This window comes from Castor canadensis, chromosome 8, assembly GCF_047511655.1.
Source record: "Castor canadensis chromosome 8, mCasCan1.hap1v2, whole genome shotgun sequence".
Lineage (NCBI taxonomy): Eukaryota > Metazoa > Chordata > Mammalia > Rodentia > Castoridae > Castor > Castor canadensis.
In genome coordinates this window covers 95,659,379-95,676,919 of record NC_133393.1, presented here as the reverse complement: position 1 = coordinate 95,676,919, position 17,541 = coordinate 95,659,379, and the positions used below count along the sequence as shown (strand labels likewise).

The 17,541-nt window shown below is 33.8% G+C and overlaps 1 pseudogene; it reads right to left on the bottom strand.

Moving 5' to 3' along the window:
• Positions 1-4,875: 4,875 nt before the first annotated feature.
• On the bottom strand, positions 4,876-5,823 carry LOC109680357 (olfactory receptor 9S13-like; annotated as a pseudogene).
• Between the last annotated feature and the right edge of the window lie 11,718 nt (positions 5,824-17,541).

Below are 17,541 nucleotides of genomic sequence, written 5' to 3'. Positions count from 1 at the left end.
AAAACAATTAACCACAGGAAGAATGGGAAGAATGACTTGCAGCTCAACATTCCTGATCCCCCACCCCTGAAGTTGCCATGTAGCTCAAGGCTTCATTACCCTGTGCTAAGTCCCACTCCCAGGCACACACAGAAACTCAGAGCTCCACTCTATCCCCATACACAACCTGATACTTTCACCCTGAAATGCCAGGGAAACCAGTGCCCCTGTGTAAGCAGGTCCCATGGCTCTTGCTGTTCCAGGGTAACAAAAGGCATTCACTGAAGCCTGTGTCAGCCCCAAAACTCCTACAGCCCACAGGCTTTGTTCTCCTGAGTGAGCAACAGAGCCACAGAATTGTGCAACCTGAGGCCTGTGCAGGAAGTCAGGCCCAGGAATTCCTGCTGCCCATAGGGTTTGTTCTCATGCACCTGCAGCAGCCCATGCCCCAATGCAAGTAGACTCCAGGGCCTCTGCTGCCTTGTAGACATTAGATGGTTCAAGCCCACTGGCCTTGCAACCCCACAGGTAACCTCAATTTGCTATACAGTGCCAGGAGCCTGCCACCACACACCCAAGTGGACCCCAGGCTCCAGGCCTTGCTGTTCTGCTGGTGCCAGGAGGCTTCCCCTTTGAAGACACCCCTTTGAATGTCAATCAGATATTAGTAATGAAAAACAGGACTCTAAAATAGGCACAGTGTATGTGTTGGGGGGATACTAGTGGAAGGGAGGAGGGTGAAGGAAGGAGATTAAGGTGATGGTATGTGGTTGATGGACTTCACATACCTATATGAAACAAACCAATTGCTTTAAGTGAGGTGGGGAGGGCTTGATGGGGAGAGATGATGGGATAATGTAAATAATGTGCAATATAAGTCTGATCAGAACTGTTACTGTGAATCTTCTCCCCCACACACAATGAATATATCCTAATAAAAAATTTATAATAAAAAAATTAGGAAAATGAAAAGTTAAGCCCATAAGGAGATGGCCCAATATCATGACCATGATGGCAATAAGTTTTTGTGGTGGTATGGGGTTTGAAATAAGGGTTTCATGCTTTAATTATACCACCATCCCTTTTTGCTCTGGCTATTTTTGAGCAAGGGTCTCTCTTTTTGCCCAGGCTTGCCTGGACCAAGATCCTCCTGCTTTATGCTTCCCACAATGACTGGTATGACAGATTTGTGCCACCACACCTATCTTTTTCTGTTGAGATAGAATATCACAAACATTTTCCTGGGCTGTCCTGGATCCACGATTCTCCCAATGTCAGCCTATTGCTTAATTGGGATGGCAGGCACACAGCACTGCACCAAGCTACTGGTTGAGATGGGGTCTCATGGACTTTTTACCCTGGCTGGCCTGAAGCACAGTTGTCCCATTCTCAGCCTCCCAAGTAGCTAGGATTATATGTGTGAGCCACCAGAGCCCAGTTATGTGTAAAACTTTTAAAAGTATAAGTATTAGCTCTTTGTAAGAATGTAAATTAATTTGACATAGCGTATGCTGATGAACAGAAAATAATTTTGAATGACTCATTATAAATGATCTATTATTATCTTCAAAGTTGAGATATACCATGTGATTCAACATACTCACTTATATATTACGTTGTCATTTTTAACAAACTATTGTTCATTTTACATTTTCCTTTTAGGGCAATCATCATGCATGCATTGCCTTTGAGAACTCAGCCATCAGTATAAGTTTTACTTCAAAAGTAAACTTATTTATCTTCATTTATGCTTTCTAACTTTGCCTTTGGTATAATACATTTACATTAAGTTATGGTATATATGTGTATATCCTTATTGGATGTTTGAATTTGGGATAATTTCATCAACCTACCCTTTCTTCAATTCTGTCATTTCAGTTGGACATTCACACTGGTACTATGTCTGATTTTGATCTCATGTCATCTATCTCTTTCTCTCCTTTCTCTGGGTTTCTGCAAATATCCTTATTCTTTCTTTAGTGATGCCTCATCTGTATTTAATTTTTCAACTTTAAATTAAACTTTTAGTTCTAATGTTGAGTCCAAATGAAGGATGGCACCAGTCAGAAAAGAAAAATCCATTTTGTTCTCTCTGACTGTATTTTTGCTTCTTCATTCGTTTCCCCTTGAGTCCCTCTTCTGTAGCCACTCTGGAATCCAGAAAGAACAGGAATAATAGATAGGATCTTGTTAAAAGAGTCAAAACTGGGCTGGCAGAGTGGCTGAAGCAATAAGAGCACCTGAGCTCAAATCCCAGTAACACCAAAAAAAAGTTAAAAACAGTCAAAACTACCCATAAGGAACAGCAGAGCTTCAAAGAACAGACTACCTCTTAAATAAGGGAAATTAACTATAATGATGAGTCTGTATGCCAGAGTAAGTGTAATCATCTCATGGGAACCAGATTCCTCCCTTCAAGTGATGTTAGTGATAACAACTTCTCCAGAATCCCTGCAGAGCCAGAACAGAGTTAATGATCTATCAGATCACTGACCTGACAAGATTACCATTCATTTCCAATAATTCAAACCTTTCCTTTGAATCCATTTTCTATAAAACATCCAGTTTCCTATAAACCCTATGAAGATGATCTTTTGGTTACAGAATCCCTTTTTCTGCCTTCCTGGTGTGGCTGTTTGGTTAAATCTCTTTCTTCTGAAGTTCACTATTGCTCACTTCCTGGATTGGCATATTGGGATGGGTGGTCAAGCCTAGTGTATTTGGAACTCCTGGAGCCAGAACTTTTCACCCAAAAAGTCCAGTTACGTAACTTTACAAATCCTTTTAATTTCTAAAACTTCTATTTATTTTCTATCACATCATATTTTATAGTCTGTTTTTGAACTTAATATTTTTAAAGGACAGAAAAGACTTTTAAATGAATCTAAAACATCTATAAGCATTAAGACTCAGTGCAGAATAAGACAACAAGTTTTTTTATAATGATTCAGAAGAGGGGAGTTTAAAGCTTCTCAACACAAAGAAATAGTAAATGTTTAAAAAGAGAAAAATCTAATTGCCCTGATTTGACCATTATACATTACTATAATGTCACACTATACTCAATAACTAGTACAAGGATTATGTGTCAATTTGTGAAAACTAAAAATAAAATTAAAAATATATATTATACTCTACTCCATAAATATATATGATATATCCATTAAGTACACAAACAAATCAAAAGAGCAGAACTAGATCGAATATGTAGGACCTAGTATGTATGAAAATGTAATACACGATCACAACAATAAAGTTTATAAACCTACAATGATAATTATTATGTATTAAGTTTTTATATTGTAACTTGGACATTGATTGATATTTACTGTGAAGACCAGTGATTTCTTCATCCTGCTTCTGTGTGGATGTCTATGAATTATCTGTGAGATTTATTTGCCTAAAGTTACAATAAAAACTGAAAGCATGGCAGAACTTAATTTTCATTATCTGGAATCAAGTGTCAAATCAAACTAGTGCATTTAGTAAAGTAATGAAGTCTGTGGAGTCCAGGATTTCCTCTTCTGTCTAAATTCAGTCATTAATACCAGATAAGAAAATAATTAAAAACCCTGTGAGACTGAGATTGTTTGCAATCCACATTTACAAGAAGAGAAATGAAAGCTCTCTCTTTTCTGGTCTGACACCAGTGTATCAGAAGAGTGGCATAGACCCTGAGAAAAATTTTAAAGCAAGTGACCCACTCTCAGAAATACATCTGACCACTCTAACTTCCTTGATTCCTGTTTCGTGCTCTTCTCTAAAGAAGCAAAATAAATGTTAAGAAAGTAGGACAAAAACTCTCACCTCTTCCCTGTATTTTAGAAAAATCAGCAAATGATGGAAAAGAAATTGAGTCAGAGTCTCAATCTAGACTATGTAGGAAAAATAAACATATAAAAGTAAATTTAAATAAATATATATAAGCGGTAACATAATTATCTGATTTTGAGAAAGTATATGTAATAATTTTTGAAAATCAAAAAATTTACATACATATTATACTGATTTATGCAAAAGTTAATTAAAATGTTAAAAGAAATTAGAGATTATATCAGTAATGACAGAAGAGTCAAATTTGTTATGTTCCAGAACTTATGCCATGCCTACAACTCTATTCAAGAATGATTGCTTCTAGGCTGTGTAATTACATTTTTAGTCTGATCCTTTTAGAAGAATTTGGATAATTAAAATTTTGTTGCTATATATGCATTTGGCTCTACAAAGTTGCCTCAGCTGCTGGTTCTTCAATTTCTTCATTTAAAAATTGTGATAAAAGCAATCTATGTATATATTATGTGATCCTTATATATCAATTTTTATCTTATAATTGAATACTTTATATTCAGAGGAGAATGAGCAAATAAAACAGCAGAATGTTACAATCACAAATTTTATGTGAAGAATTGCTTCTTGACTGATATACCATGGGTTCCTTTTTTACAGATAGGGAAATTTAGTTTGACGGTCCAAGTTACAAGAATGTAAACCTAGATCACTGGGAAACAGTAAGCCTTTGAGTCAAAAGCATTCTATACAATCATCACCACTCCACTGTGCCACCAAGGCAATTTTTCTCACTTTGTAAATAACTTAAAGAGTAATACACACAGATATGATATTATTTTAATGATAATATAGGAATAACAAATATTTACTTCTTAAAGTGAAATGAAAATGATAATGTAATTAATTTAACATTAAATGAAAACAAACATATATATATACTCTAGGCAAACAAAGTAATGATGCATGTATATATATTATTAGAAACATTATTTATAAAGCTTAGGCAATAGTATGTTGCCACATATAAAATTATCTTTCACATCCAATAATTTTATAGCAAGTTCCCTTAGAAATCAAACTGGCCAGTACATAATAGTTTCATAAACATCACCAAAAGGATGACTTCTCATATAATAATCTTTTCACAGCATCTTTCACATCTCTGTTTCTCAGACTGTATATTAGAGGGTTCAGCATTGGTATTATAAGTGTGTGGAACACAACTACAATCTTGCTTTGCTCTGGTGCAGACATGGCCCCAGGCTGGGCATACATGAAGAACACAGTTCCATAGAATAAACTCACGGCTGCTATATGGGAGCCACAGGTAGAGGAAGTCTTTCTCCTGCCATGGGTGGAGGGAATCTTCAGAACAGTAGAGAGGATATACCCATAAGAAACCAGAATGACAGTGGAGGTAGTAATAATGATGAGAGCAGAGAGAATAAACAGCACAATCTCATTGACAAACGTGTCAGTACAGGAGATCTTGTTCAAGGCTGAGACACCACAGAAAAAGTGGTCCAGTCTGTTTTCTCCACAGAAACGCACATTGAGAGTAAAACCTGTATGTACTGCAGAATTAATGCATCCACAGATATAGGACCCAGTTACCAACTGAACAAGACTTTGTGTGACATCTGCACAGGGTAAAGGAGAGGGGAGCAAATGGCTGAGAACCGATCAAATGCCATCACAGACAGAAGAAAGACTTCAACAGTAACACACAAGGCAAAGAAGAAAAAATCGGACCAAACAGTCATTGTATAAAATTTTCTTTTCAGTGCTCAAGAAATTAGCTAACATTTTTGGAGCAATGACTGCGGAATAGCAGAGATCTAAATAGGACAAGTTTCTAAGGAAGAAATACATAGGTGTTTCCAGTCTGGAGTCCATCTTAGTGACAGTTATCATGTTGATGTTCCCCACTACAATGACTGTGTAGATGATCAAGAACACTAAGAACAAGAGGATCTGTAGCTTTGGAGAGGTTCTAAACCCCAGTAGAAAGAAATCAGTCACCTCTGAGTAATTCCTATTCAGCTCTCCCCTCATAGCTGATGTATAGATAGACCTGGAGGGACAATAAAATTGAAAGAAATGAGTCATCAGAATACTTGTTTATGATGAAACACCAGACAAATCAGCAAAGAAGAAAATTTATTATATCTATAATAAATCATTTATATTGACCCAATATTTTATAAGACACTAAGTAAACATACTGTATGTGTTACTATATTTAAAATTTCTCCTAGTGATAAATTCAACCTGATTGCTAAGCCTTTTCAGTGATATTCACCTGCAAGGAATACAGAGTGTCTTAAGTGTGCTCTTAGGAAATGGAGATTCCAGCAAAATGTCTAGAGTCAGGAGAATTTTTATTTAATTTTACCATCAGTTGAGTGCTATTTAAAGTTTCCTTCCTAAGTGGAATATATTTTACAAAGACATTATAACATACCCCAGATCATATAATGTATGAAGGTATAGTATATTTTAGAATTGTACAATGAAAATAGAGTTCAAATGGGTCTCATTTAATTTTTAATCATTACTTAGTTTTTATTTACTATAGAAAAATAACATATAGCATTATGTCTATCTTTCTTACCTGAGAAGGAAGCCTTAAAATAACATATAGCATTATGTGTGTCTTTCTGCTTTCATGTAAGGAAGTCCTTCCTTCCTTGCTTTCTTCCTTCCTCTCTTCCTTCTTTCTTTCCTTCTTCCTTCTTCCCTTTCTTCCTCCTTTGACTCTTTCCTGAGTATAGAAATATTTGTGGAGATTTCTAAGATCGTAGGCAAAGATGTTGTTTTTTTCTTAGAAAGAAATCTAATTATAAATCCAAAGACACATGCATATGGAAAATTGAAGACACAGTACAATTTAAAGATCACTGTAAATGAAAATGAGAGGGAGCAATATTTACACAACCTTCAACTTCTTTATTTAGACTTACCCTATTGTGACTATGAAATATTCTAAAATAAAACACAGGGGAGAAAATTTTATTCTAATTTTATGATTTAGGAAACCAAGACAATAAAACAGATCTAACTGACTTACTTAGAGTAATGAGATCAAGCAACATACTAGCTAACTATACAACTATATATCATAAAATGGAAAAGAAAATATAAACAATAAATCCAATTATTTATACTCTACTGAAATGTTTTAACTATAAAAGTATATAAATTTACATTTATACAAATAGTATTATAGTGATTTCATGAAATTATAAATAAATAATTATAAAATGTGTTATGTTCATTGTCATTGCTATGGTTTCTCTCTCTCTCTCTCAGTTTCTCTCTCTCTCTGTCTCTCTCTTTCTCTCTGTTATGGTACTAGGTTTTTGAACTTAGGGTCTTGTTCTACCACATGAGTCCAACACCCAGGCCTTTTTACTTTAGTTATTTTTATGTAAGGACTTGCTTTTTGCTGGAGGTAACCTCAGTCTGTAATATTCTTACATATGCTTCCACATAGCTTACAGGAATTACAGGTGCATGCCACCACATAAAGCTTACTGATTGAGATGGGATCTTGCAAAGTATTTTCCTAGGCTGTCTTGGAATTGTGATCCTCCTGATCTCTGCCTCTTGAGAAGCTGGGATTATAGGCATAAACCACTGTGCCCAGCCCCTTTACACTTCTTTCTTTTAGATAGCTTTTGTTACATTTCTTACCTTTGCTTCAGTATTTCTGTTGTTAATGTAAAATATGAATTCACATCGTAGTTAATGGTGCCTGCCAGAAGTTACTTTTACTATCTTTCTGCCTTCTAATAGTAGCCAGTCAATATTTCTGTCAACATTTTTTGCCACAGAGTTGACTAGTGCAAGAGAAGAGAGAGAATGATAAATATGAGTTATTCTCAAGAACAATTATTTTTCACCCTAGTAAGCACCATACCATACATGAATTCAGTTATATACACGAAGAGTCAAAATATGAAAAGAAACAAACCTTTGTTTATTGGGAAGTTTTTCCACAACAGATTGCATTACCTCCCTTCTAGATGTGACTCAAATTTGCTAACATGAACAAATACCAGCAGAATTATAGCTCACTAGAGAGTTAATGTTCTTTATAGAACAAACTAATAGACACTGTTGAATGATTAGTATCTGAACCTTTTATATTCATGATTTACACAGAGCAATATTAAGCAATTTCATTTGAATGACTTATACTCTTCAATTTTACTTATTTTTACTTCTACTGTAAATGTACTACACTGATATTAATCAGAGGAAAATGTATACAAAGAATAAGCAATATTCAATGGAAGCACTGGAGTAAAATAAGGTGGATATTGATGTAGCACAGAGAATAACAACACTGGACAATCATCTTTGAAATTAAGTATGGGAAGAAGTGGTGTTAATTTTCCAGACATCTGGGAGTTTCTGGAAACACAGAGCCAGAGGGCAGGAAGTTCTGAATAAATAAATAAAACAAAAAATTCATGAGTATGATTGAGTATCGGATACTTTCAGATATAGTAAATTTACTCATTCACATGTTAAAACAATGTTATGAAAAATTTCTTATTTCCTATGACAAGTTATTTAAAAATGTCTGTTGCAGGAAAAAACAATAAATAACAAGCAGTTCACAAGTATACTATACTATCTAAAACTTCTATATCTGCCATGTATAAGTCAAAGTGAAAAGTCATGTTTTGTCTCAATTTGAAAACTTTCTATATAATATATCTATCCAAAATATAGATATATTTTAGAATTCTGTTTTAATAAATACATTAATTTTTGATAAATCAGTTTGTGTCACTTTAAATGTTCACTTAGGGATAAATGTAGACACTTAAGTTTTTACAGACTATCTGATTTAGTAATGCATCATTTTCTCTTAATTATAGAAACATTGCAACCTTGTAGGTGCTTTGACCACATTCCTTTTTGTTCATTCTTCCCCTAACATGTTAGAAATGCTTCCATTGTCATCTGCCCTTACATTTCTGAGAATTCCACAGTTATTTGACTTGTGTTAACTAACGCATATTTTGACCTTTTTCTCTAGTTTCCTTCAAGACTTTTCTTTTTTCTTCATTAGTTAATCTATCATGGGTGTGACCATGAGACATCCCATCATTTCCATTGTATTTAAGTTAAACACTTACGTGGAATCAGTTAGTATACTGCCTGATACAATATGCCACTAGTAAAAATGATGTGACAGTATAAAAATAATATAAATTCCAAACTTTATACTATTTCAAGACATTTTTGTCCAACATTTAGACCCTAATACTATCATGTTAAAATTCTGGATATATGCACTGGAAGAAATAATTTAAACCATAAAAATGTATTTTGTATTTACCCACAAATTAAACATCTTCAATTCCCTTCATCCATTTTGTATAGAGTAAACCAGCTTTATGTGATATAATTTCTCATTATTCTGAGGAAATTCTTTAATGTTTCATAGTCTATTGTAATGGTGACAGACACATACTGAAAAAAACAAAATAAAGCTGTTTCCCTTATGTAGAAGACTTAAAACTATAATGAAGAGATACATTTCAACCTTATAAAAATCACCTAAGAAAACCAACAACAAGGAGGGAAAATTTAATTTTGCTCACTGTTTTAGAGGTTTTGGTCCATGGTTGCTTGGCTTCTCTCCTTCTGGGCCTGTAGGGAAGGAGAGTATCATGGTGGGGAGCTTGTGATGGAGCAGAGATGCCCACCTCATGGCAGCCAGGAAGCAAAAAGACAGAAAGGGACTGGGAACAACACATGTCTTTCTGGGACATACCCCCAGTAACCTGCTTCTTCAATTATGTCCCACTTCCCAATAATGCCATAATATTCTCAGTCCTTCAAGAATTTCAATCATGATCTGATTGGATCCACTACTTGTAGGCAGTCTTTAGAAATATGAGCTTATTTGATGACAATGTGTATCTAAACAGTAATATCTCAAAAAAAGGTCTAACAAGTATGGTATCTTTTAATTAATCAAATACTAGTGGAAATAAAATATTCATACTGAGTCAATAAAATTAATGGTGTTAACCCAAGAAAATCAATATACATTTGAAAATAGCCTATTTTTCTAAGCTTAAAGTTTTATTCTAACTTGCCAATTTTTAATTATAATTTCCAATTAATAAGCTCTGTGTTTTCTCTATTTTCAAAGATTGCTGCAGTAATAATATAAATTAAATAGATAAAAGAAGAACAAGGTAAAATTCAAAAGTATTTGCTACTGTCCTGTAATGAATCAAACACAGACTTGGTTATTATAGTACAATGACAATCATTATCATTGAAGGATTGTCCTTAATATACCTATTTTATTAGGTATATAGGTAAAATATATCGTGTGTTATTTTAAATAGAGATAATTTCACTATAATCATAGTAGAAATTCAGACTGTAGCTAGAATGATACATAAAGAAATGTTACTTTCTTTATAAAATCCCTGCAAAAGCATGATTTAAAGTCAAAACCAAAGAACTTCTTTCAGTTCTTGATAAACATACAACCTCAGAGCCCAAGAGATAAGTAATCCAAATTCATGTTTGGAAACATATGCAAATTGTTTTATGTGCAATATTTAATTAATCTATAAATTTATATTTCTACTCTTAAAATATTAATGCTATTGGAAGTCAAGCCAAGAATTTATTATCTTGCCTTGAATTCATTATCTTGCCTTGTGCCTCTCATCAGCTTCTTTCCATGACTTACAGAGGAACAAGCAATCACTCAGAAATGACTGGTTTCATTCTTGTAGGCTTCAAAGGGTGCCTTGAGCACCATCTTCTCGTCTTCCTGCTATATCTGCTTGTATATGCCATGATCCTTTGGGGAATATTGGGTTGATGACTGTTACTGTGACTGATTCCCAACCAAACACACCAATGTATTTTTTTCTTAGGCAATCTTTCCTTTATTGATCTCTTCTATTCCTCAATCATTTATCCAAGGATATGATCAACTTCTTGTCAAAGAGCAAGTCTATTTCCTTTGCAGTCTGTGTGGCCCAGTTCTTTCTCTTTGCACTCTTCATTGTCACTAAGGGATTTCTCCTGGCAGCCATGGCTTATGACTGCTTCATTGCCATCTGCAACCCATTCCCCTATTCTGTTTAGATGTCTGCACTCAGCTGGTGGCAGGCTCCTATTTTTGTGGCTGTATCAGTTCAGTTCTTCAGACCAACCTGACATTTACTTTATCCTTTTGTGTTTCTTGGGCTTGGGCATTGACCATTTTTACTATAACTGTCCACTTCAGAGATTACCTTGTTCTGATCTGTTTATCCATAAAATGGTATCTTTTTCCTCACCTGAATTCATTATCATGCCTACGATGTGCACTCTGTCCACAGTACTAAATATACACTCCACTGAAGGACGTAAAGAAAAGTCTTTATTTGCAGTTCTCACCTAAGATTTATAAGTATACTGTATGGTGCTCTCATTTGATGTACTTTATCACTGACAAATTTTTCTGAACTGAGCAAAGTGGCTTCCTAATGCTACTTCCTGTTATACCTTTTCACTCACATCCTTTTATTTATTATCTGAGAATGAAGATGTCAAAGGGACTCTAAGTCTTTACTTTTCTTCTGTCTACTCTATTTTGCCAATTTATTTAATAACTCCTTGACCATTATTTAATATTTTCTAAACAATAAAAAATATTACAAGAAGTTTTTCCACATAGTGTGCCCTTCCCAAATGTTACTTTTTTTCTTTCCCTCTAAGGAGATTTGATTAATTCTGAAAGTGCTGGGTGTGGGAGATGCCCGGGACATTAGAGAAGCCTTTGTAATGATGATCCCTCTCACTGATAGCCAATTACATTTTATTTCACAGAATTGATTTATATTGTTGAACAGTGTTCTATATTTTATTATACCTGTTGCCTAAACAGTGCTTGTTTAGGAGTGCCCTTCCTTCCTATAAACAATAATGGATAAATGACAGGAATGGCCTAACTTGTTGAATAAAAGATTTTTCATTTTCATAACTAGTCTCATTAGTATTTTAAATGATTATTAAATATTCACATTAAACAAGTATTTTGAATTGTTATATAAATAAGAAATAAAAATAAGCATTAGATAACCTTCACTGAATATGCTCTGTTGGAAAATTGTATTCTGAGCATGCCAGGCATTGGGAATCACTATGAGGCTCTGCTAGTTGCTGGATCCTAATTCAAAAAGCTAAAATGGGAGATAGAGATCAGCAAACACTTTAAGCAGTCATTCCCTAACTACGGGTGTTCATAATTTTGTCTAATGTTAATTATTGCAAAGGAAAATTTAATGAAGTTACAGAAGTAAGAAAGTCATCAAAATAAAGTGTAGCCTCCTTATGATATACCCTAGTCACTCCCACATTAGGTTCTTTGTTTTACATGCTTAGAAACAAAGATGTCAAAGAACATAAGATCCCAGAGAACAAAGTATGTTTGCTTCATTCTACTTTTACATTGTTATAACTTAATGACCTGGGTGTTATAATGATTTAGTGAAGCAATGATGTGAAGAATGTTGCTCTGGATACTAGAAATATTTTATTCATTTAAATCCCTTGTATTTATAGTTTAAATGTATAGTGGTCTATAGTGGGTTATGTGTAATGGCTTGTTAATTTTGGAAAGGTTTTCTCCCTACTTCATTTTCATTTTTCCATACAGATGATGATTGCCATGTAGTTTGTTTTTACAAAAACTATGCTTGCAGATTTTGAGCTGACTCTCTATATATGTGTTTGGGATGCATTGTTTATCTTGAGTCAGTAATATGTGCTTTGAGGATAAGGATAAAATGTGCATCAATAAAATATAATGTAATAAGAAGAAATAAAAATATCAAATTTACTTGAGGAAATATTTTAGAGTATATATAGAGAGAATCAGAAATTCTGTATGGCACTGGGACAGTGGGGTGGAATGTGAGTCATTATCATCTCTCTGTAGGGTAGATGAATGATACATTTATTCATGGTTTACTCTGGGTTGAAAAATTAGTATTTTGTATCCATCTAAAAATGCACTAAATTGATAAATTATTCTTGAGAATTTTCCCTTTTTACAGGAAAACTGAAATTGAAGTAATATACTTTTACAATTTATGCATTTCTGGGGATTTATTGATCAAATCAGTACTTATTGAAATTTCATGCATTCTTGACCCTGTGAAAACTTCTAGGCATAAGTCATTTCTGTATTTAACAAGTTCACAATCAAATGAAGAAACCAAACGACAGAACAGAGATGTGTAGCTCATATGAGACAAACCAAGACACACAGAAACTGAAAAAGGGACAGAGCCCTCTGGAAGTGAATGGCTTTAGTGGTCAGGGAAAATTTCCTTGGCACATATTTAAAAATAGATAGTGTTGAGCAAAATGGAAAAGGTTTCCATGCAACAGAATTAAATAACTGCATGGTAATGTGCATGAAATTTAACAACTAGCTTTTAATGAGTAAAGCAGGGAGTGGAGGGAAAAGTTTTAAAAGGAAATCCATAGGAAATTTGCAAAAGTATATGATAAGAAAAGAAATATGACTACTTTCATAGGAAGACTCAGGGAATAACAAGTCTTTTCTATAGTAGCATTCACTTCCTACTGTAAGAAACTGAAACGTGACATTTTTTAAAAGTATAATAGAAAGGATGCAAGAGCATAGAGGCACACAGGGTTCTATCAACTATTATCTGGCTTTTAAGTATTAAAGCCATATTTTCTATTATGGGCACATACATATTTTTATCTATTACATTTTGGTAACTTCATATTTGTTCTCTGCTAAATGATAGAAAAATATTTTCTGGAAAACATGTTATTACATACCATATTATTTGCTTACCAAATAACAACTGAATGGTGTACAGTTTTATAAGGCAAAAGACCTTACATTTTTAAAAAATAAGCATTAAATATTTGTTATTCTTAAAAGCTGAGTGACATTCATCTGGCAAACATAGACACAAATAATATATCAAGACATATCTTAAAGATTAAGACAATAAAAATATTTTTTCAACAACAACATACAAAGAACATATCAAATACACTAAGAGGAACACAGAAGTGATAAGAAAATATTGAAGATGATTAAATAACAGATTGAAGATGAAAATAATAGATTATAACAATGACTGTAAATGAGATATATTTTCTTCATTTTAAGAAAATTACATGTCCATTGGAAGAGGTGAAACTTGATTTTGAAAAGTCACAGCTATAAGAAGTTACACAAAATTGAAAATCAATGCTTAATAAGGTAAATGATATATGACATGCCACGTTATATGTAAGTAAAATAGACATTCCTTTAATTTTTCTAAATTACATTTGATGATGCAGTAAAATTTTTAATACTTTCTTGTGCTATCTATTCTAAATGCATTAGATAAAATATTTGAGAAAATTACAATATAAATATTGGGCTTACATAAAGGGAGGATGAATCTCTACTCTTAAACACAAATGACACTATTTGGGCTTATAACTATCAAATATAAAAGTAGAAGAATTTTGCTTTTAATAGTAATATGCCAAAACATGAACAGAGAGCTAAGATATCAAGAGTGGCTAAGGTGATGAAAAATAGTCCATTACAATTAGTATAAATGGGATACATGAATCCCATTTCAGAATAAAGAGTCTCTGTTGGAAGATTGAGTTTAAAAAAAAACAGTTATAAAATGCTATGTAAAAAGGTAAAATGAAGCAGTGCATCAAATTGATATCAGCTAAAGTAGAATTCAGGAAAATGCACTTATAAATATAAGAAGTAAATGCATATATACTGATAGTTACATGGTATGTATTCAATAGTACAATGAACAAAAAGTTACTACAACAGAGAAAATATCCATAAACCAATGGAAATGGTTAAGCACATTCAGCTGATTAAATGTCAAGAAATTAAAATCTTAAGAAGTTAGAGGGATTTTCATAAAATTATTAATAAATTAAAACAACAACTCCCTTTTCAATGAAAAACACATCATGAACTACTGCCACAGAATTGTCTGTATGACCTTTGGGGTGAGAAAGTTCTGAATTCTGCTATAGCCCTGGATTTTCCTGGCAATATGAAGCTAAGCAAATGACACAGTTTTTCTAAAACACACTGAATAAACTTGTAAAATATATTAATTTAAATTATAAAATTATATTCAACTATATATATACAGACATATACAATATTGCCTTCTCCATAAGTGATATTTGAGAACTAAAATATGTGTAAGCATACTATACAGTATACTATATATGTATTTGAATATGTATGTATATAGTATTTTTAATCTATATCAACATTTTAATAAGGTGCTGATAGAAAAGCACAAAAACTGACTTTTCAATAGGTAGGATTTAAATCTGGTATTTAGTTTTAAACACTGAACATGTGAAGAAAATCTAGTTGCTTGAAAACATAATATAAATATATTGCAATAGTTCATATTTTCTGTGTCCTAGAAGTATTCATTAGAAAATATTACCCAATAAAGATTTTTGTCACAACTGCAATAAATATGTAACTGCTCAGAAATATGCTACAAATTGTATAACTGAGTAGAAATTCCATGATATTGATGAAAGGTAATTATCAAAATGATAACAATAATAAAAGTGACCATTAATCTAATACTAAATGCTGTATTTACAATATTTAATTTGATCAGCATAACTTGCATCTAGTCACTTGATAGTCTCCATTCAATCTAAAACCATTCAAGGACTTCTCAAAATCTCTTCAGTGGTAATGCAAGAACTTAAGCCTATGCTGTCTGCTATCACAAGCAACACTCAACCTTCTTTCCTCTACGTATGTTTTATAAATAAATAAAATATATATAAAGTGGAATTCTGTTAAAATGTCAAATGGAAAAAAGTCTGAAGTTCATTAAAATGTTAACTAATATTAATTAAGACATTATAGAAAAAGAAAACCCTTTCAGGCGTTAAATCCTATCATGTAACAAGCATGAAATGCCAACATAAAGACCCTATAGCCAGTTAGAATGGTTATAATCAAAAAGACAAAAAAAAATCACAGATACTGGTAGAGATGAAGGGAAGGGTGGAGTTATTGTGAAGTTTTGGTGGGAGTGTAAATAAAAATAGTATGGTGTTTCCTAAAAAGGCAAATCTACTTCAAATTCCAGCTACATTATTGAGTACATTTCCAAAAGAAAATCAACATGTCAGAGAGTTACTTGCACTCTTGTGTTTATTCTTAGCATTGTTCGTAATAGACAAGATGTGGAAGCAACTAATGTATCCATCAGTGGATAAAGAAAATGTATATATACACAGTGCAAATGCTGTGTACATATGTATACAAATGGAAAATGATACCTGTTGAAATTGTTTCAGGAATGGGGGGTGATAAAGGAGAATGATGTAGGGGATAGTTTCAAGTATGATATATTTGATATATTATAAGAACTTTCATAAATGCCACAATGTACCCCCACCCAGTACAACAATAAATTTAAAAAATGTGTATACATACAAACAACATACTGTTGTTTTATCTGGACCCAAGAACCAGTCTTAAAGCCATTGGTTTTTGGCCAAAATTTGGGTCTGACAAGGACCGGGTCTGTCAACTATTAATTGAGTATGTTAATGACAAGAGCTCAGTAACTCAAGAGGAGATGGAATACGACCTCTGTTGGAGACAGAGTCCTGTAGTCCTGTTTTCACTTAAAGAAAAACCCCTTCTAATAGGGATTTACTCTCCTCCCTTCCCCCCTCCCCTTATAACCCTGCTGTTCCTCTGGTTCAGGCACCAGAGCCAGCACCAGCACTACCACCCCAGGCTTCTGCCTCTCCACCTCCCCCTCCCAACTCTTTCATCTTTGCCCCATTTTAACTCCCTGTTCCCCAGGCTTCTGCCTTTCCACCTCTCCCTCTTAACATTTCCACCTTCACCCCCCTTCAACTCCCTGTCCCCTCTCCTTACCTTACCACAACTCCAAAAGGAGTTAGAGCAATGTTGTCAGGACATTGAGATTCTACCTTTTCCTCAGTCCCAATGGGAAAAAACATACTTCCTTATCCCTCTCAGTGAGGTCTCACATGGAGGGGGTGAAATTGGGTCCATAAATTCCCCTCTTACCAGCTCTGAGGTCCAAAATTTTAAAAAGGAGTTGTGACCCCTTCTCAAGGATCCCTTCAGGGTTTCAGAACAGGTCAATCAATTTTGGGGATCACAGATATATACTTGGGCTGTGTTAATCTCTATTTTGGGAATTCTATTCTCAGGGGAGGAAAGAGCCATGATCTGTAGAGTGGCAATGGTTATCTGGGAACATGAACATACTCCAGGACAGAATGTCTCAGGGGCTGATGTTAAGTTTCCTAACAAAGATCCCCAATGAGATAACAACACCCCAGAACACCAAGAAAATATGAGGGACTGAAGAGATTTAATAATAAGGGGAATCTGGGAATCAGTGCCAAGGTCACAGAACCTCTCTAAAGCCTTTAATGTTCAACAAGGGAAGGATGAGGGACCAACTGAGTTCATGAGCTGCCTCAAGGATCAGATGAGAAAGTATGCTAGGCTAGACTTAGAAGACCCTCTAGGACAGGGAATGTTAAAATTTCACTTTGTTACAAACAGCTGACCAGATACAGCAAGAAAATTACAAAAACTAGAAAGTTGGAAAAATAGATCTATAGAAGAATTATTAGGAGAGGCACAAAAAGTATATGTAAGGAAAGAGGAAGAAAAACAAAAGCAAAAAGCAA